Here is a 21347-nt window from a genome sequence, read left to right on the forward strand (position 1 = left end):
TGCATTTCATCCTCTGTATGTTGTAATGGGAATAGTTCATCAGATACGATTATCAAGAGTGAACCTTTTAAGTGACAAATGGCCTTCTAATCTTAAGTCTCAGTTACCATGATTGGGACATGTGCCTGTCATACCAGGGATATTCTGTGTTTCTTTGGTTTTCTCTCAGCTCAAATTATGTGTATCTATATGTGTTACGGGAGGAATTCACCACGGCCTTTCATCACATGCAACTATTTTTCTGTAACCTCCCACCACCATGGATGATTAAAGAAAAGAATAATCTGAGTCTTTATAAGAACAGCAAAACTGAAGTCCTTCTTGGGTTTACCCAGAAAGCAGCTGTTGAAAAATAATGGGCACTTAGGTTACTTCCATATCTTGGCTATTGTAAATCATGCTGCAGTGAACATAAGGGTGCATATATCTTTTCGAATTAGTGTTTTGGATTTCTTCAGATAAGTACCCAGACGTGGATTTGCTGGGTCATAACATAGTCCTATTTTGAAATTCTTGAGGAACCTAAGTGCCCATCAATAGATGATTGGATGAGGAAATTGTGGTACATTTATACAATGGAATATTGCTTGGCCACAAAAAAGGATAAAATCTTACCATTTGTGACAACATGGATAGACCTAGAGGGTATTCTGCTAAGTGAAATGAGTCAGACTGAGAAAGACAGATGCCATATGATCTCACTTGTATGTGGAATCTAAAGAACAAAATCAATGAACAAACAAAAACAGAAACAGACTCATAGATACAGAGAACAAACTGATGGTTGCCAGATGGGAGGGAGGTTGGGGTGCTGGTGAATAAGGTGTAGGGATTATGAAGTACAAATTAGTAGTTAGAAAGTAGTCATGGGAATATAAAGTACAGCATAGGAAATATAGTCAGTAATGTTGCAACAACTATGTGTAGTGCCAGGTGGGAACAAGACTAATGGGGGGGGGGGCAGGGAATCATTCACAAATTATATAAATGTCTAACCACTATGCTGTATACCTAAAAGTAATATAATATTGAATGTGAACTTCAACTGAAAAAAATAATTAAATAATAAAATATAAAGTAAAAAAATCATTCAAAAAAAAAGAAAAGAAAAGAAATAAAAAAATAAAAATATGTTTCCTCTGTTTTTCTGATGGGCCCTCAGGTGGAAGAGAACAGGCCGGAACCTGTTCTGCACGGTAGTAGACTTCGATGTTTCCAGGGAAGAACATTAAGTCATTATTAGGTAATAAAGGGAACCATTTTCTTCCTCAGTACAGCTTTACACCATTCTGTCACTGGAAGTGGTATCTCTGCTAGATAGGAATGTTTATGTTTGATTGAATAGGTTCGATAGTTAAAGAAGCAGGGGCGCCTGCATTGCACACATCTCGGTGTTGTTTGCTGTTAGAATCGAAGCCTCTAAGATAGAATAGTGCCTAGCACATGGTAGATGTTACAACAGTTTTTAATACGTGGACGAAAGAAGTTCCAGCCTAAGTAAAAGTGAAGACTTTATTTGAGTCAAACTGAATAGAATTTCTGGGAAGCAAAATCTCAACGGATTAAGAAAATGCTCCAGAGAAGGGCAATTTTGCAGCTTCTTTTATACATTAGAATCAAGAAGGAAATGTAAGGAGAGTTACCTGAAATTCATTGTTGGTAGACTGGGGAGGTGGGAGAAAGCAAAGCAGGGAAATCTCTGGGATTGGATAGAAAGCAAAACAGAATCACAGGCTTCATTGACATTGGTGGGTACAGGATGGTTAAGATTTACAATGCATAGAGATGGTATGTGGGAATAAAATAATGTGGTTTTGTGCACTGGTGCCTGTGGTCGAACCTTCCAGGGGTCTGGAAAAGAAAATTACTGTGATGTTTCAAAGGTATGTTATCTTAGATGCACAAAGGCAACATAATTTCAAAGGTAGAGACTGACCTTTGTCAAGGGAGCTAGAGGCCTGGGATGTGCCTACCCACCATGACCCGCTGCTAGTGAGCAATGTTTACTTTCAGACCACCATGTGGTTTCTTTACATCTCTGAGCTTGTAAGGCCCTCCATGTGGGCCTCCCCTGAGCATGTCAGGTTTAGTATGAGGCCCCTTTTGGGTCCACAGATATGTGAAGGAACACCTGATTTTGTAGACTGATGCATACCTGATACCAATTACAAGTATTACATGTATATATTGGGTTGTCAGAAAAGTCACGACGCATTTTTTCAACGAAAAACATAGAAAAATACGTCATGACTTTTCCGACAACCCAATACATGCATGCTTAAATGCACCCAGGTAGGTGTTTCAGTAAATGAAATAAAAACTTAACTTCGCATTGTGAATTCATTTCTCTTTGCCTTTCTTTTTTTCTGGAGCATTAATTTGACTCTAGAAAAGCACATTAGAGTCTCCCTCTATGCAGCCCCCAATGCCCTAGACTCCCATCTCCTGTCATAAGGTGCAGGACTTCATGGGTTGGAGACAGGTGCTGTAATTGAAGAGAATTTCCCATCTGTGCATGTTAGGGTTGACATAAGGATGCTGCTTTTAGAGCATATTTACTGATGAGCTAAAAGCCTCTGTCATAGGAGTGGCTAAAGAGATGGGTTGAGGAAGTATTTTTTGTGTGTGTGAGCAACGGTATTATATTATTGACCTTGTTGACAATTACCAGCATATGGTGATAATAAAAAGCAGACCAACATTTAATCAGGTTTATGACTGTTTGAAAATGATCTATAGACTATGCGCTCTGTCTAGACCGCCACTGCTGTGCAAGGTCGTTACCACTCTTTGTGATGTGTGCCTCCGATTCAAGCACACTGTCACCTCCCAGAGGTGTTCCGGTCTATCTAGGTCTCACTCTACTCCCAAGATGAGGTTCTGATATGGATTCTTCAAGGAGCACAAAATGGGACCACTGAAAGAGGCAGAGGTTATAGTGGCAGGAATAAAGGTTAAAATGGAAGAGGACCCAAGCGACACTTTCAACCATCTTTCTTTTAATGCTCTGATCTCAGATCTCTTAGGCTCTTTTCAGAAAAAACATCATTTGGATATCTGTGTTTATTGCTTGGCTGCTGGAAAGCCAAGGAGACCTTGGGTTCTGCCTGTATCTAACTCTATATTAAAGTAATGAAGACCACAGGGCAGCGTGCCAAGAGTGATGGTTAATTTTATGTGTCAAATTGGCTGGACCATGGTACCTAGATATTTGGTCAGACATAATTCTGATGTTTGGGTGAGGGTATTTGGGGTTTAGAGTAACATGTATTTAATTTTTTTGAAGAATGATAAAATTTTAATGGATTTTAGGCAGGAATATTTCTATTCGGCTCCTTTTTCTCCATGTCTCTCCAACACATGTTATTATTTCTCTTATTGATAATAGCCATTCCAGCAGGTGTGATGTGGTATCTCATTGTGGATTTGATTTGCATTTCCCTAATAGCTAGTGAAGTTGAACATTTTTTCATATATCTGTCAGCGGTTTGTATGTTTTCTTGGGAGAAGTGTCTGTTAAAGGTCCTTTGCTCATTTTTAAATTGGATAGCTTGTCTTTTCATTGTTGAGTTGTATGAGTTCTTTATATTCTTTGGATATTAGCCCCTTATTGGAGGTGTTGTTTGCAAATATTTTCTCCCATTTGGTTGGTTGCCTCTTTGTTTTGTTGATGGTTTCTTTTGCTGTGCAGAAGATTTTTAGTTTGATATCGTCCCATTCATTTATTTTTGCTTTTACTTCCATTGTCTTTGTGATCAAATTCATAAAATCCTCTTTGAACCCAAGGTCCATAAGTTTATTACCTACACTTTCTTTTATGCACTTTGTTTCAGGTCTTATGTTTAGGTCTTTGATCCATTTTGAGTTTATTTTGGTATATGGTGACAGCAGTCTAGTTTCATTCTTTTGTACATCGCTTTGCAATGAGAGCAAGAGAAATGTTATAAGTAACTATTTCAGGACAATTTTTAGAAGGTTCCAGTATTGAGTTATAATTCAAAGATGTGATAGAACATATTGAGTTGTTTTATTTTTCCCTGCAGGTTTGCAACACAACCACCGACAGGAAACACGCCGACCTTTTCCTGGAGAAGTGTGTTACTTACTGAGTTAATAATGAACATTGTGAGCGGCTTCTTTAATTCTCCGTTTTCCGACAACAGTACCAGCCTCCAGGTAACTTAAACAAACAAATGCAGAAGCATTCTGTCACACAGAATTTATTTACCGTATTTGAGTAGGGAAAAACTTCAGTCTGGTCAGGGAGTCATTTCCTACACTTCTGAAGATGATTCTTCGCTCACATTATTTACTTTTATTCCCCTTTCTGACTTTGCCAAACTTTATTTTAAATAAAGAGGCCCCATCTTCAAATTAAATTATTCTTGCTCTGCCTATGAGCATAATAGGAACTTTCATATTATATATTGACTGTCTGCTAAGTGTTGAGATAAATGATACAATTCTTTAAATGGATAGGCATTTTGACTCAATAATTCCACTTTAGTAATTTATCCTGAAAGAATCAGCAGGGATTTATATACTAAGATTTTCTTTCTTCTTTTTTTTTTAAACCTTTTAAAAGAGCAATTAACTTTAGCTGGGATGCTAGAGACCATGGGAGTAGATGGTCAGGAATTCAGAATCGTATTCTGGATGTCTCTTTTTAGAGACAACATTGCTAACCGTAACATATTCTTATAACTGTCTCTGGAGAAATAATACACTTTAAAATAGTGATCTTTTTTGGTTTAAATAACGCACTCTAAAAATTGTAGTCTAACAATATGCTACCTAAGGATATTAATTAGTAGGTTGTTTTCTTCTTAAATCAGTAATAATAGCCAAGGAAATAGCTTATGTAAATTGCAGTCACCTAAAATAAATGTGAAACCACCAAAAGCTAGAGAAATAGCAAATGTCCTGTCCAATGTGTTGTGCTGGTTTTTTTTTTTTTTAAGATTTTTTTTTTAATTGGGGAATTGGGGGGATGGGAACAGTGCTGGGGAATTGGGGGAAGGGAAACAGACAAGTTGCTGTCGNTGCTTCACTGGCCCAAGTTGGCACCATCATTGCGCTCTTCCCGGGCGAGGCACATCAGTCGCCGGCTTCTGGACTGCCGCTCACGCCGGCTGCTGGCCACACACAGTAGCCCATGGCAACCCACTGCCACAGGGGCTGCAGCCTACGCTGTCGCCGGTGACTCACAGCAGCCCAGCTCCAGGTTGAGCTGTTGTTCAGCATCTTAGCTGTAGAGGGCACTGTTACTGGCCCTCATATGTGGGATCCGAAACGGGGGCCTCTGGCATCCCAAGCCAGCTCTTAACCATCGCGCCACTCGGCCGGCCCTGTGCTGTGCTGTGCTGTGCTGTTTTGAGACTGTTTTGCAGAAATCTATATGAGGAAAACTATAAAACTCTGATGAAAGATATCAAAGAATTACTAAATAAATAGAGCGATATTCCATGTTTATAATTAGGAAGACTCAATATTGTCAAAATGTCAGTTCTTTCCAACTTGTTCTATACATACAATCAATCACAATAAAAATTCCAGCAAGGTATTATTTGGATATCGACAAACTTATTCCAGAGTATGTGAAGAGGCAAAAGACTCGGAATAGCCAACTCTCAACATTGAGAAAAACAAATTCGGAAGACTGACATTATCAAACTTAGACTTACCATGAAGCTACAGTAATCAAGACAGTGTAGTTTTGGTGAAAGGATACACAAATAGATCAATGGAACAGAATGGAGGAATTACAAATAGACCCACATAAATATGGCCGATAGACCATTGACAAAGAAGCAAAGGCAATACAATGAAGCAAAGATAGTCTTTTCAACAAATGGTGCTGGAATGACTGGGCATCCACATGTGAAAAAATAAATCTATTCCAGACAAACAAAAGCTGAGTTCATCACCACTAGACTGCTTTACATGAAATGCTAAAGGGAGATCTTCAAGATGAAATGAAAGGATGCTAAGTAACAACATGAAAACATACAAAAGTATAAAACTCACTGATAAAGGTAAATGTGATGTCAAATTCGTAATACTCTATAATATACTATATTGGTTGTTCATAAATTACTTTTATATCTAGTATAAAAGTTAAAAAAAGACAAAAAATGTAAAAATAATTGGTTAATGGATAAAAATATAAAAAGATGTAAGTGTGACATCAATAACATTAAATGTGGGGTTGGGGAAGAAGTAAAAGTGTAGAGTTTTTGCATGAGATTGAAGTTGCTATCAGCTTAAAATAGACTTATAAGGTGTTTTATGTAAACTTGATAACAACAAAGAAGAAACACTTGTGGATACACAAAAGGTAAAGAGAATGGAATAAAAACATACTACTACAAAAAATCAATAAGTAGCATTTTGTGTTAAAACATATAAATGAATCTTCATATATGTCCCCCCCCTTTGGTGGATCTAAAACATTTTCTTGGAGAATGGGCTCACTGTTTGAAGGTCAATGTTGTTTCCCCTCCATTAACCACACCACTTATTTATCACTAACAATGTTCAGGTTCTATTTCTTTACTGTGAAACAAGAACTTTAAAAAGAAAAAATACTCTAAGTGCAGAATCCTAGATATTTATTACTTTCCCCCCTAATTTGTTTACATTTGTCTGCCTCCACCTAATTGATTATGATTTTTTATTGTCATTTATATTTATTGAGTATTTCCAAAAATTCTACTCAACTTTCATAGAAACATCAGCATTATTTTCTCACTCATGGTTCATAGGCTTATAATATTTAATTAAATTGTGAAATAGTAGTAATAAATTGAACTGGCATAAAGAAGTATAGCATGGGAGTGCAGGAATGGGTAGACCTACTAAGCCAGGATTTGGTGGGACTCGGTTATATAATATGCTGGGAATGGAGTGCTCTGATTAAATGGTGAGTTGGTTTAGAGGAAGTCTGGGGTTGAGTTTCTATCACATTATGTTAGAAAAAAGATATCTTTATGTGAATAAAATAGAAGCTTTTAGAAACTTAGAATCCTGTGTCTCTGATTTTAAATTTTATGAATGTTTTTATAGGTTTAAAAATACTATATTAATGAGGATAAGGAAGAACTAAAGCTAACAGCATTTGGTGGGGTAATGAATAGCATTATGCAGAAGCAAATAACCCTGTGCCCTTCATAATTCTTCTGAAAAGATTGCTTCGAATTATATTATGAGGAAGTTTCCTTGCACCAGCATTATTTTCATGGGTTTGTTGTTGTTGTTTTTTATTCCAGAAAGTGAAAAAATGTCTCACCAAGGGAACTACTGTATAAGTGGACCTGGAACTCACATGTAACACTGAAAATTTGAGTAAGTTACTATTTCAGAGACATGAGCCTGGATTATTATCAACTTCAGAAAATAGTTTCTCCCAGAATGCTTGCCTGTGTGGGTTCTGTGCAGCTGCTTTACAGACTATATGTCACTCAATCCTCCCAACACCCATATGTGGTAGACACTTAGATCTCTACTTTGCATTCAAAGAGGCTCACAAATTGAGTCTCAGAAAAACTAGGTCAACTGTCAAAAGTCAAACAGTTAGTGAGTGTCTAATTCCAAGCCCAAGATTTTCCCTTCCTACATAACCTGCTCCTTCCTGGCTTGAAGTGTCCATGTGTGCAGGTCAGGAAGATATAAATATGCTAAAGCTATGCATTGCCCTTTAAATTTTGAGTGAATGTTCCCTTGATAGAGGTCCTACATACTATGATTTATGAAAGCCTTCTGATACAAAAACAATACCAAAAATAATAATCATCCTCTCAAAAATGATTTCTCATATCCTTTGGTTTATGAGGACAAAGCTTCTAAATATTTGTCATACAAATAAAATCCCCTATCTAAATAGCTTCAATAATGAGCAAAATTAATTTCCTAGTTATTATTTTAAGACCAGATTATTTCAAAGTTGCTACTCATTTATAAAACTATTAATTATCATTAGTATTACTTATTTTGTTTACAAAACGAAATAAGTGCATTAATACCTGGAAACAAGTGTTGATTAGATAGATAATCTTTGGAGAGCATTCTGAAACTGCAGTTAAGAATAATGTTTTTCGCTTTATGAAAGAAATAAAACAAAAAGGCTGGTAACTTCAGTGGGAATGTAAGGAATTTAATTTGATTCAGCAAGGAGAAAGAAAACAAAAATAGGGCTTTAGAGGAATGGTTTGCCTCAAGTGTATTTACTATTTTTAAAATGTAACTCAAACTTGGCATATATGAATTAGTAGACTGTGGCTCCCAAGGGATTTTATGTCTTATGTGAAAAGAAACCAAAACTCCAAAGACACAGACAGTAGTTCAGTGGTTAACAGAGGGTAAGGGGCGGGGTGGTGGTAGATGAGGGTAAATGGGGTCAAATACATGGTGATGGAAGGAAAGCTGACTCTATATATCACACAATGTGATATATAGATGATGTATTACAGAATTGTACACTTGAAACCTATGTAATTTTTACTAAACATTGTAACCCCAATAAATTTTAATTTAAAAAAGCAATACTCAAAAACAAACAAACAAACAAAATGTAGTAGAAGGAAGAACAATACAGAGGCTTTTAGCTTGTGATAGGGCTGCCAAATCCGGAAATAGACAATACTAAACAACAGTTCCCTTGGCTGTTCTGCAGAAGAATGTGTAAGTCAACACACTCTTAGATGATCACTCCCAGAAGAATTAGCGATGCCCAGTCTCCAAGCCTGCTTGTCCTCCACACCTTTGTTCATGGCATTTTCTCCACCTGGACTGTCTTCCTTATTCCTAGCTTCATCAGTTGAATTCTTCATAGACAACTCATTATCAAGCTCTTCCCTGAAGCCTTCCATGAACACCTCATTTAGAAGTTCTCTCTCCATTCCCTGAACTTCTATGGAATATGTGATCTTTTAAAATCACATGGTCTATAGTAGGCCCTGATTGAATTTTTAGTTGGATATATCTATCTATCTATCTATCTATCTATCTATCTATTTATCTATCTATCTATCTATCATCTATCTATCTATCTATATCTATCTATCTATCTATCTATCTATATCTTAACTCCTGTATTTGTAAACTCTTGGAAGGAAGGAAATCTGACATATTTCATTGTATTTCTCATCCTAGGTTACAAAAAGATAATTCAAAGAGAGGGTGTTAATAACTACCTTATAAATAAATGACTATGTATTGAATGCTTTCTGCTGCCAATATTTTTCCAACTTGTCACTGATGCCTGAAATTTAATCATTAGTGATATATTTCAGTAACTGAAAAACTATAGATTTTTTCATAAAGGCAAATAATTTAACATTAGTAGTCAGTTATCACTTACTAGTATGAATATACATATATATATATATATACATATATATATTTATTTTAAGTGAACACTTAAGTGGTGACAAGTGATTATATCTATGTAACCTAAATATCTATCAAGACATAGAACATTACTCTCACCCAAGAAACTTCTCTCATGCCATAATGTCACCATTATGTATATTGTTGTACAGTTTTTGTAACTGCCCTTCATTACATTGAGAAGTTTAATTTTATTATTTATTTGCTGAGAGTTTTTATCATGAGTAGTTGCTGAATGTATTAAATGTATATGTGGCATATGGCCTGGGACCATATATGTAAACTATATATGTAAACATTGCCTGGAATGTTATGAGATGATGAGGCTTTAGGGTAGTAGGAAGGGAAGGGTTGCTAAAAGAGAAAGAGGGATAGAAAAAGGGAGGCAGAGTCTTCCAGAAGAGCTGGGGCAGATCTATAGCTATGCTCTCTCAAAGCCCTGCTAGGTATGAATATGCTCACTAAGGAGCTCCTCTAAGAAAACATTTAAAATAGTTTTCTTGTTTGCAAACTTAATTCCAACAATGGAAATCATTCAAATCTAAGGTCTTCCTGGAATTTGGTAATTATTGGCAAGTTTGATTCCTTCAGATCTGGCCAATTGTTTGTTCTGAAGCAGCTAGACCTGGGATCTGTCTTCACCACATTAAAACACTTGTCATCTTTCCTTCAGTCTGCAGCAGGACATGGTTGTTATGGCTGTCTTACCAGTTAAGCCCATTTAGGGCTTTCTAATTGAAGCTTCATATAGTGGCATCTGTTCTTTTTCATCTTAACCTGTGGTCATTCTCCTAAGAAGCCAAAGATGGCCAGTTCATCCTTAGGCTGGAAATCAGTATGCCTCCAACCTCAAGTGGCCCAGATCTTATGAATAACATCTGTGGTTTCATTCAATAATGTTCCACCTTGCTTTGATTCTTGGAAAAATAGAAATTCTATTGGGTTGTTGGAAAAGTCATGATGCATGTTTGCGACAGATGGCACTAGTTCATTTTTGGAAGTACTAGATTCATTCACATCTATGTTATTCTATGCCATTTGACAACTGACAGCTCTAGCTTCATTCTAAAAAAAATTAAGCGATTTCGTTGAGTTTTGGAGATTTTACAAGTTGAAGATGGAAGACCAAACTGTGCATTTTTGCCATATTTTACTGTTTTACTTCCATAAAGGGAAGAACTCCCGTCAAGCTTGAAAAAAGTTACATGAAGTTTACGATGACAATGCTCTACAAGAACGTCAATGCCAATGATGGTTCATGAAATTACGTGCTGATGATTTTGATCTCAACGACGCTCCTTGGTCAGGAAGTTCCACTGAGGTTGATGATGACAAAATAAAGGCATTGATCGAGTCAAACCCACGTTACACGACATGAGAGATTGCAGGAACATTGAACATCCATCATCCAAGCATTCACGACCACCTGAGGAAGATAGGGTATGTAAGCAAGCTCGATATTTGGGTTCCTCATGAACTCAAACAAGTTCGTTTGACAGAGCATATAAACATCTGCAATATGCTCAATAAACGTGAGGAAAACAATCCATTTTTGAAGCGACTGATAACTGGTGATGAGAAGTGGATTATTTACAACAATGTGGTGCGCAAACGGTCTTGGTCCCGACGTGATGATTCACCTCAAACGACATTGAAAGCAGACATTCATCAGAGGAAGGTTATGCTCTCAGTGTGGTGGGATTTTAAAGGTGTCATGTTTTTCAAGCTCCTACCAAGGAACCAAACAATCAATTCGAATGTGCACTATCAGCAATTGGACAGTTTGAATTAATCCATCATCCAGAAATGTCCAGAGCTTGTTAATTGTGAAGAAATTGTGTTCCATCGTGACAACACGAGACCACACACAAGTTTGATCACCCATCAAAAATTACTGGAGCTTGGATGGGATGTGTTGCCAAACCCACCATACTCGCCTGACCTTGCACTGTCAGACTTCCACTTGTTTTGCTCTCTTCAAAACTCCTTGCATGGTATAACAGTCAATTCAGATGAGGTTGTAAATCAGCACCTTGTTCAGTTTTTCACAAAGAAAGACAGGTCCTTCTATGAACGAGGAATTATGAAGCTTACTGAAAGATGACAAAAGGTTATTGAACAAAACAGGCAATATATCATTGATGGATCTTTGTTCTTTATATAAATAAATGACCTTTGAAAAACATAGGCAAAATATGTGATGACTTTTCCGACAACCCAATATACCCTGCTTCTCAGATGGTTCTATCATTAGCTGGCATTCAGCAATGTGTTGAAGCCTGTTTGTTAGAATAGACCTGGAGAAATGCTCTTTCTAGTGCTTTGTCAGGGATCATATCTTTCTCATCAGATGCCTCTGCAAACGGCTCTGTGCTAAAGTAGAGATTCTGGCAGGTTGAGCAATGACAGGCATTTCCTGGGTTGCACAGCCTGAAAGATGTTCCATTAAAGAGAGGTTTCAATAATAAGTTAATAGAACCTTTCTGATGCTGGTTTATTTTTAGGTTAGACACATGGGCTACTGCTGCCCACTACACAGATTCTACAATCAGCATTATATTATCTTGGCTGCATAGTCATCCATCTATCCATTCTACTCTACGTCCATCAATTCATCTGATTTTTTTTAGTACATTTCAAAGTACATAACAGATATTAGTATACTGCTCCCTAAATACTTCAGCATGCTTTTCTTTAACTGAAGTTCAAAATTTTACAGTATTTTTCTTTCATGACATAATTGATAAATAGCAAAAGCCGCAATTTTAAGTGAACACTTAAGTTTTGACAAATGACTATATATATGTAACCTAAATATCTATCAAGATATAGAGCATTGCTCTCACCCAAGAAACTTCTCTCATGCCATAATGTTACCATTATGCATATTGTTGTACAGTTTTTGTAATTGCCTGTCATTACATTGAGAAGTTTCATTTTATTATTTATTTGCTGAGAGTTTCTATCACAAGTGGTTGCTGAATTCATTAAATTTTTTTTTCAACTACTAAAATAATAACATGTTTTTTACACTTAATTTTATTAATAAGGTGAATTCCACTGTTCGATTTTCAAAGATTCAAGCAATCTTGCATTCCTGGGAGAAACCCCACTGGGACACAATGTGCTTTCTCTTTGCTATATATTGGATTTCCTTAAGAAATATTTTGTTAAGGAATTTTGTGTCTATGTTAATAAGGTATAATGGCCTGTAATTTCCCCCCACATATCCTTTTCGGTAATATCATTTTAAGTTCTACTTAGATTTCACTGGAAGATTTATTTCCTCATCAGTTGTTCTCCGAAGTATCAACAGTCAGAATTAGAGCCTATATTCACCCCTATATCAACTACTGACAAGGGGATGGTTTCCTAAGGTTGATTTAGACTAATAAGGATATACTCTTGAAAAGAGGGCTACTACTAAAGCTGTGTGGAAGAGAGTGACTACCTAATCAAAATCAAGATTTTGTTTTTTGTTTTGGAGGGGGAAAAGGAATAACTTTTACAGTTAAACCACAAAAATATTATTATCATCCTTTTTGACAGAAGAGGGGGAAAAGAAAGAATTTTAAGAGGTTAAGTGGCTTGCTGAAGGGACACAGCCAGAAAGTAGAAGATCCAGTATTATGACATAATAAAAACAATGTTAATGTAGACATCAAGAAACTTGCCATAGGCTAGTTGTGTCTTAAAATAGCTAATTCACAAATATCTCTGGAGCTCAGTTTCCTAATTTCAAAATTAAGCTCTAAAATAAGCTTTATTGATTACAAATTTCACAATCAAAGACAGAATTCACACCATGTTCTCCAAATTTATTTGAATTGATTAATGAACCATTTGTGACCTGAAATATCAGAAACTGAATGGCAATATCAATTGTATTGAAACATAAAACTACTAGAATATTGATTTTGTACAAGAAACTTGGAGCAAGAAGAGCTGGTTTGGAAGCTGAGTTTATGTGATAGTCCATCTTCATTTTCTTTCTTAAATACCTTATGATTTACATAGTTTCAGATTTGTTACTACTTTATAATTAAGTAAATACAAAGAATCTAAACATCAAGATTAAAATTACGACTTAGACATTGTGGTAATAAAAAGAACATAAGCATATCTGAGTTTGAATCTTGGTTCTGCCTCTTACTAGAGGAGTAAGGACAAATCACTTAATGTCCTGACTCTCAGATTCTTCATTAGAAAAGGAGTAATAGAGTCTGGTGAAGATTAAAAAAAAAACAAAAAATTATTTCTCAATAGATGAACTTGACATACATAAAACATTCCATTATCAAAAAGCAGCAGAATACACATTGTTCTCAAGTGCACATGGAACATTCTTCAGGAGAGATCACATGTTAGACCACATAACAAATCTCAGTTAAGTCAAGAAGATTAAAATCATATCAAGTATTTTTTCCTAACCACAATAGTAGAAATAAATTACAAGAAATAACCTGGAAAACCCTAAAAAAGTGGAGATTAAACAACATGCTGCCGAATAACCAGTAGGTCATCAGAGAAATCACAAAATACCTAGAGACAAATGAAAACAACTCTGACATACCAATATCTATGGGATGAAGCAAAAGTAGTTCTAAGAGGGAAATTCATAGCAATGCAGGCCTATCTCAAGAAACAAGAAAAAATCTGAAATAAGAAAATCTAACTTTATAGCTAAAGAAACTAGGTGAACAAAAGAACAAACGAGGACCAAAGCTAAAAAGGGAAAGAAATAATAAAGATCAGAGTGGACATCAATGCAATACAGGCTAAAGAGACAATAGAAAAAAAATAATGAAACTAAGAGCTGGTTCATTGATGAAGTAAACCTACTTAACAACACTTTAGCTAGACTAACCAAGGAAAAAAATGAGAGGGTTCAAATAAATAAAATCAGAAATGAAAGAGAAGTCACAACTGATACTACAGAAATATATAGGATCATAAGAGACTGCTACAAACTAGTATATGCCAACAAAGTTAACAACCTTAAAGAAATGGATACATTCCTAGAAATATACAATCTCCCATGACTGAATCATGAAGAAATAGAAAAGCAGAATAGACCAATTACAGTAAGGAGATTGAATCAGTAATAGAAAACCTCCCAACACACAAAAGTCCAGGACTAAATGGCTTCACTGGTGATTTCATCATATGAGTACATTCATAGGAGAATTAATACATATATTACTCAAACTCTTCCAAAAAGTTGAAGAAGGAAGACTTTTAAATAAATCTCATTAGTCCAGCATTTTCTGATATTGAAATCAGAAAATGACACCACAAAAAAAGAAAATTACAAGCCAATATCCTTGATGAAAATAGATGCAAAAACCCTCAACAAAATATTAGTAAACCAAATAGAACAATACATTTAATACATTAAAAGGGTTATACAGAAAAATCAAGTGAGATTTATTCCAGGGATGCAGAGATGGTTCAACATTCACAAATCAATGTGATACACCACATTAACAAAATGAAGAATGAAAAATATAGACACAGAAAAATTATTTAATAAAATTTAACACTCGCTTATGATAAAAACTCTTAACAAAGTGTCCATAGGTGAAATGTACCTCAACATAATAAAGGCCATATATGGCAAACCCACAGCTAACATTACACTCAATGATAAAAAACTGAAATCTGTTCCTCTAAGATCAGGAAAAAGACAAGGATACCCACTTTTACCACTTTTATTCTGCATAGTATTGGAAGTCTTAGCCCCAGCAATTAGGCAAAAGAAATAAAAAGGATCCAAACCAGAAAGGAAGAAGTAAAGCTGTCACTATTTGCAGATGACATAATGCTATATATAAAAAAACCCTAAAGACTTCATCAAAAACTTGTAACTAATAAATGAATTCTGTAAAGTCACAGGATACAAAATCAATATACAGAAAACTGGTATTTCTATATACTAATAATGAACCATCAGAAAGAAAAACTAAGAAAACAATCCTATTTATAATTATATCAAAAAAATACTTGGGAATAAAATTAATCAAGTAGGGCCGGCCGAGTGGCACGATGGTTAAGAGCTGGCTTGGGATGCCAGAGGCCCCCCGTTTCGGATCCCACATATGAGGGCCAGTAACACTGCCCTCTACAGCTAAGATGCTGAACAACAGCTCAATCTGGAGCTGGGCTGCGGTGAGTCACCGGTGACGGTGTAGGCTGCAGCTCACGTGGCAGTGGGTTGCCATGGGCTACCGTATGTAGCCAGCAGCCAGCATGAGCAGCCAGCAGCCGCAGTGAGCAGCCGTCCAGAAGCTGGCGACTGATCTGCCTCGCCCGGGAAGAGCGCAATGATGGTGCCAACTTGGGCCACTGAAGCAACGCCCTCCACAACTAGACTGAAGAACAAAACGACAGCAACTTGTCTGTTCCCTTTCCCCCAATTCCCCAATAAAAATCTTAAAAAAAAAATTAACCAAGGAAGTGAAACACCTGTAAACTGAAAACTGTAATATAATGATGAAAGAAATCGAAGAAGATACAAATAAATGAAAACAAATTCTTTGCTCATGGATTAGAACTAGTATTGTTAAAATACCAATACTACCCAAAGCACTCTAAAGACTCAATGCAATCCCCAAAATTCCAATGAATATTTCATAGGATTAGAACAATTAATTCTAAAATTTGTATGGAACCACAAAAGACCCTGAGTAATCAAAACAATCTTGAGAAAGAACAAAGCTGGAGGTTATACACTCCATGATTTCAAACTATACTGCAAAGCTATAGTCATCAAAACAGTATGATACTGGAACAAAAACAGACACACTGACCAAAAGAACAGAACCGAAAACCCCAAAACCCACACATATATGTACAATTATTTATGACAAAGAGATCAAGAACAGACAATGGAGAAAAATAATAGTCTTTTCAATAGATGGTGTTGGGAAAACTGGATAGCCACATGCAAAAGAATGAAACTAGACCACTATCTTATACTGTACACAGAAATTAATTCAAAATGGATTAAAAACTTGAATGTAAACCCTGAAGCCACAAAATACCTAGAGGAAAACATAGGTGATAATCTTCTTGACATAGGTCTTAGCAATGTTTTTGTGGACCTGACTCCTAAGACAAGGAAAACAAAAGCAAAAATGAACAAATAGAACTAAATCAAACTAAAAAGCTTCTGCACAGTAAAGGAAACTCTCAACAAAACTAAAAGGTAACCTACCAAATGGGAAAAGATATTTGCAAATCATACATCCAATGAGGGGTTAATATCCAAAATATATAAAGAGCTCATAAATCTCAATAACAACAACAACAACAACAAAAACAACCTGATTTTAAATATGGGCAGAGAATCTGCATAGACATTTTTCCAAAAAAGATATACATATGGCCAATAAGCACATGAAAATATGTTCAACATCACTAATTATTAGGGAAATGCAAATCAAAACCACAGGATATCTCCTCACATCTGTTAGAATGGCTTTCATCAAAAAGACAAGAAACAAGTGTCGGAGAAAATGTGGAGAAAAGGCAACCCTTGTACACTGCTGGTGGGAATGTAAATTAGTATATCCACTATGGAAAACAATATGGAGACTTCTCAAAACAATTAAGAATACAGCTGCCATACAATCCTGCAATTCCACTTCTGAATATTTATCTGAAGACTATGAAAACACTAATTTGAAAACATGTAGGCATCCTTATGTTTTTTGCAGCATTATTTACAATAGCCAAGATATGGAAACAACCTAAGTGTCCATTGATAGATTAATGGATAAAGAAGATGTAGCATATATACACATGGACTACTACTCAGCCATAAGAAATGAAATCTTGCCATTTGCAACCGCATGGATCAAATTTGAGGGTATAACGCTAAGTGAAATAAATCAGGCAGAGAAAGACAAACATGATATGATTTCACTCATATGTAGAATCTAATAGTAATAAAACCTAATGAACAAAACAAAACAAAAACAATCTTATAGATGCAGAGAACAGATTGGTGGTTACCAGAGGGGAAGGCGGTTGAGGGGTGGGCAAAAGTTATGAAGGGATCAATTGCATGGTGATGGATAGTAACTAGACTTTTGGGGATGATCACTTTATAGTGTATACAGATGTCAAATTATGAAGTTATACACCTGAAACTTAAATAATAAAAACAGAGAAAAACAAATTAAACCCAAAGTAAGTAAAATAGAAGGAAATAAATTATAATACACTATAGTGACAGCAGATCAGTAGTTGCTTGGGCTGGAAGTTGAGGTATATTGATTACAAAGGGACAGCAGAGAACATTTTAGAATTCAAGAATTTTTTTCTATTTTGATTATAGTGGTGATTATATAAATATAAAGAATTTTCAAAACTCATTGATCTTTACATTTGAAATGAGTGTGTTCATTGCATGTAAATTCTGCCCCATTAAACCCGATTTAAAATATTTTAAAATCTCTTAAAGCTATATGAAATTTATGAAATTTTATGTATATTTTAGCAAAATATCTGTACCTAGGAGGTATTCAGTAATCATTTGTCCCTTTCCCAATTTTGCTTGTGAATAATGTTTATAATGTGCTTCATCGTGAAGTGGATATTTCCAAGCTTGTTTGGACAATTTAGAATGTGATGCTTGGGTTATTAAATATTTTTTGGTAGAAACTGAGAGACTTCCTCTCCCCGTGTCTAAAATTAATCCAGAGATAGGGAGAGGGGCTAGAGGAGAGAGCTGCAAAAACTGGAATTGCATCTTCATGGTTTTCCGTAGTGTGTCTCACCCCCACTCCCTCCTGACCCCAACCCTGAGATAAATAATTAAAGAAAAATACTCAATTGATTCTGATGTTGACATTTTACTGTTAAAAGTGCTTTTAGCTTCAAGTAACAGAAAATTCAGCCAACAATGGCTTGAGGAAAAAGAGTTTATTTCCCCACATAACAAGAAAATGTGGCAGCTGGTGATGGTTCAGCAGCTCGAAGGTGTCAGATATGGCATTTCTGAAATTCTCTTGACTATTTCTTCATTTTCACACTGCAGTTGCCACTACAGTTATCAGGTTCATGTTCAAGTCATGAAGCAGCATTGTCAACTATCTCCGCTCCCTTTATCAGTGAAAGAAGAACTTTTCCAGATGTTCCCCAGCAGACTTCTGCTACAGCCTCTGGCCAGCCGGATGTGACATGGCTATCTGTCAGGGTGTAGCTGTGAGGGTGGCTGGATAAATCAACTTACATGCTCCAGCTCTTATTGGAGGGAGAAGGTTAGTTCATAATGGATGTGGGCTAACCACCCAGTAGTAACTGCTCCAGTTTTCCTTACCAGGTGCTTGAGAACAGCTTCTTTATGTTTTGTTGTTTTTTTTCCATCTTCTGCACAGTTTGATATTTACTCGCAGGAGGATTTACATAGCTGTGTGAGAAAATGAAATTCTATCTGAAAAGAAATAAGGTCCTAGGTAATAGTGAGAGCCAACTTTAACTCTATATGTAGTAACTAATTTTAGGAATCTCAGAAGGCTAATTAATTCCCTCCCCAATTCTTCATCCATTGATTTATGCTTGAATTTCCTGTTTCATCCTTCATAACCCATTTATTCTAATTAATGTATAGAGAGCATCTCTGAGGTTACAAATTGAAGATGATAATCAAAATTTTGCAATTACCTGTGAAATGAGGAGCTGCAAGTAGATTTTAAAGAGGTTCAAGGAAAGCATTAAGGTACTGACGGGGGTTGAGTAAGAAACCAAACACCCATTTCATCCTCTTGACAATTTTGTTCAGAATTAGTCCTCGTACATCTGTAACCCATCATACTGGTTTATACATTATCTATTTCTCTAGTAGTCAGTAGTTGAATTAGATTATTTTCTTTCTTTTTCAAGAGAATAAATACCAAACAATACATGTTCCTAGCTTATCTGCTGTTACTCTCCTATAGAAACCAAAAATGACTTTCCTTGATAGTCTCAAAATATGCTGTACACTTTCCTGCTTCTACGCAATTGCTCAGAATATGTCCCACCCAAAATGCACTGGTCCACTGAAATCTTGTTCATTGGTCAGTGCCATTTTCAAATACTCCTTTCTTTGTTCACCCTGCTTAGAGTATATCAGTTGGAGTTTGTTTTTGTGACACTAACCATATGCTACCTGTTTTGGCAGATATTGTGTTACAACCCTATTAAAACATAAGGTCCTTTATCTCAGAGAATGACAACTAGCCATCTCTATAGTACTTTCTATGACAACTTATGTATTATAGGCACTTTATTTTTAATCTAGTTGTTTCATTTTTATTCTGCTTTACCCTATTTATAGAATAAATGTAGAATAAATGAATAAATGGAGTAATACCATGGCTTGAAAAACTATTGGCCTGAACAAATTGAAAATCTTCTAAGCTCCCTCCAGTATCATCACCAAATGGTGTGTATATATATTTTTAATGAACAGCTCATTTTTGGCATTTGTGTATAAGTTGTTGTATTTTAGAGATACCATTGAAAATAATAAATAAAGAATAACAGTATTTTCTAGAATAGAAAACAAGAATTCTGAGCATTTGGCACTAAAATATATTATGAGCAGTAATTTATTTAGTAACTTTCTCATCAGAGAGCTAAATTGTTAATCTTGGTTTCTTGCTAGGACTGGTGTTTGTGGGTTTTATTGTAGCAACTCTTCCATCTGGTGATAGCCAGTAGTTGAACTGGATTCTTCTTTCTTTGCCAGGAGAGTCAGTGACTTAATAAAACTGTGGTGTTTCTCTACAATATTAATAGCATGTCATTTGTTTTTTTCTGGTAGGTCATTTGCTCCAAGCAAGAAGACTCATAGTTAATATTGTCTGCTCTTCACTGAAAATGAACTCAAACCAGATCCACATGACATGGAAGAGACACTCTGTCAATAGTTTTCTTACCTCGACCAATGGCTCAATAGTTCTGAGGGTACCACAAGGACATGCCACTCTGGAGTCCTGTTGATGTCTAAAGATGGCACCAATACACTAAATGGAGACCAGTCTGATCAAATCCTTATGAACAGAACATCACTGGGAGAGTGCTAATTTTAAAAAAATTTAATACAAATAAATGGTAATTTCTAATTTTCTTTCCCTTTGGAGCATGTCTACCCTGACACTTCAACAATTTCAAGTGATGCAGTCTTTGCATTCATTTTAATAGCTTCCTTTCTATTAAGGTTCTGATGCAGTAATTTGTCACCTACAGAATCTAGGAATTCCACAATTCTCAGGAGCAGAGAAATAAAATCAATGCTAATGATTCTAACAAAGTCTAAAATTGTTTATGAATTAAAAGAATGCTAGACTGAACTAAAGTAAAGGAGAATTTCCATCCAATAATTTCAAAGGTGTAGGGCTGCTAATTTACCCCTCTGTCTTTCCGGAGACTGCATATGAACACCAAAGGAGAACCCTGGAAAAAGCCAAATTAAGAAGGAGCAATTTTATCTATTTACTTATTTATTTTTATTTATTTATTTTTTAGCTGAGCCATCCTGCTACCTGTTGGCAGCTCAGCGGCAACTCAGCTTGGGCTGGGCATCGAACTGCTGTTGCTCAGAGCTCACACTCTTGCGCGAGCTCTTAACCAACTGAGCCACTCGGCCGGCCCTGGGGGAGCAATGTTAGATCACTCCAAGAATTCAGAATGAAACTGAATGCTGCCTGCCCCACAAATTAGGATCTTTTGATTTACAAAATTTCAATCCAATCTCTTTTCAAAATTCTAGCCTCAAATGTTGTCTTCCTATTCTTCCTCTTGTCCAGGCTTGGATTCCCCTCAGATCTGTGATGTTGTCTTTTTTTCAAGAAATCAGGGTTCCTTACCTTCTGAAGTCTGATTTACTATTTGAGAATGATCTTTCTTTTGCCAGGGTGTCAACAAATTGCCCAAGATTGTGTTCCTGAAATAGCTGAAATCATTTTCAA

At 35.9% G+C, this 21347-nt stretch overlaps 1 long non-coding RNA gene across 1 annotated transcript; it reads left to right on the plus strand.

The window, feature by feature from the left end:
- The first annotated feature begins 4102 nt into the window (after positions 1-4102).
- Positions 4103-20478, plus strand: LOC109396816 (uncharacterized). The gene is made up of 3 exons (XR_002126924.1): positions 4103-4176; positions 7269-7344; positions 20201-20478. It is a non-coding gene; the product is annotated as an uncharacterized LOC109396816 (long non-coding RNA).
- Positions 20479-21347: the final 869 nt, after the last annotated feature.

The sequence above is a fragment of the Hipposideros armiger genome, unplaced genomic scaffold (genome assembly GCF_001890085.2).
Source record: "Hipposideros armiger isolate ML-2016 unplaced genomic scaffold, ASM189008v1 scaffold_546, whole genome shotgun sequence".
Classification (NCBI taxonomy): Eukaryota; Metazoa; Chordata; class Mammalia; order Chiroptera; family Hipposideridae; genus Hipposideros; species Hipposideros armiger.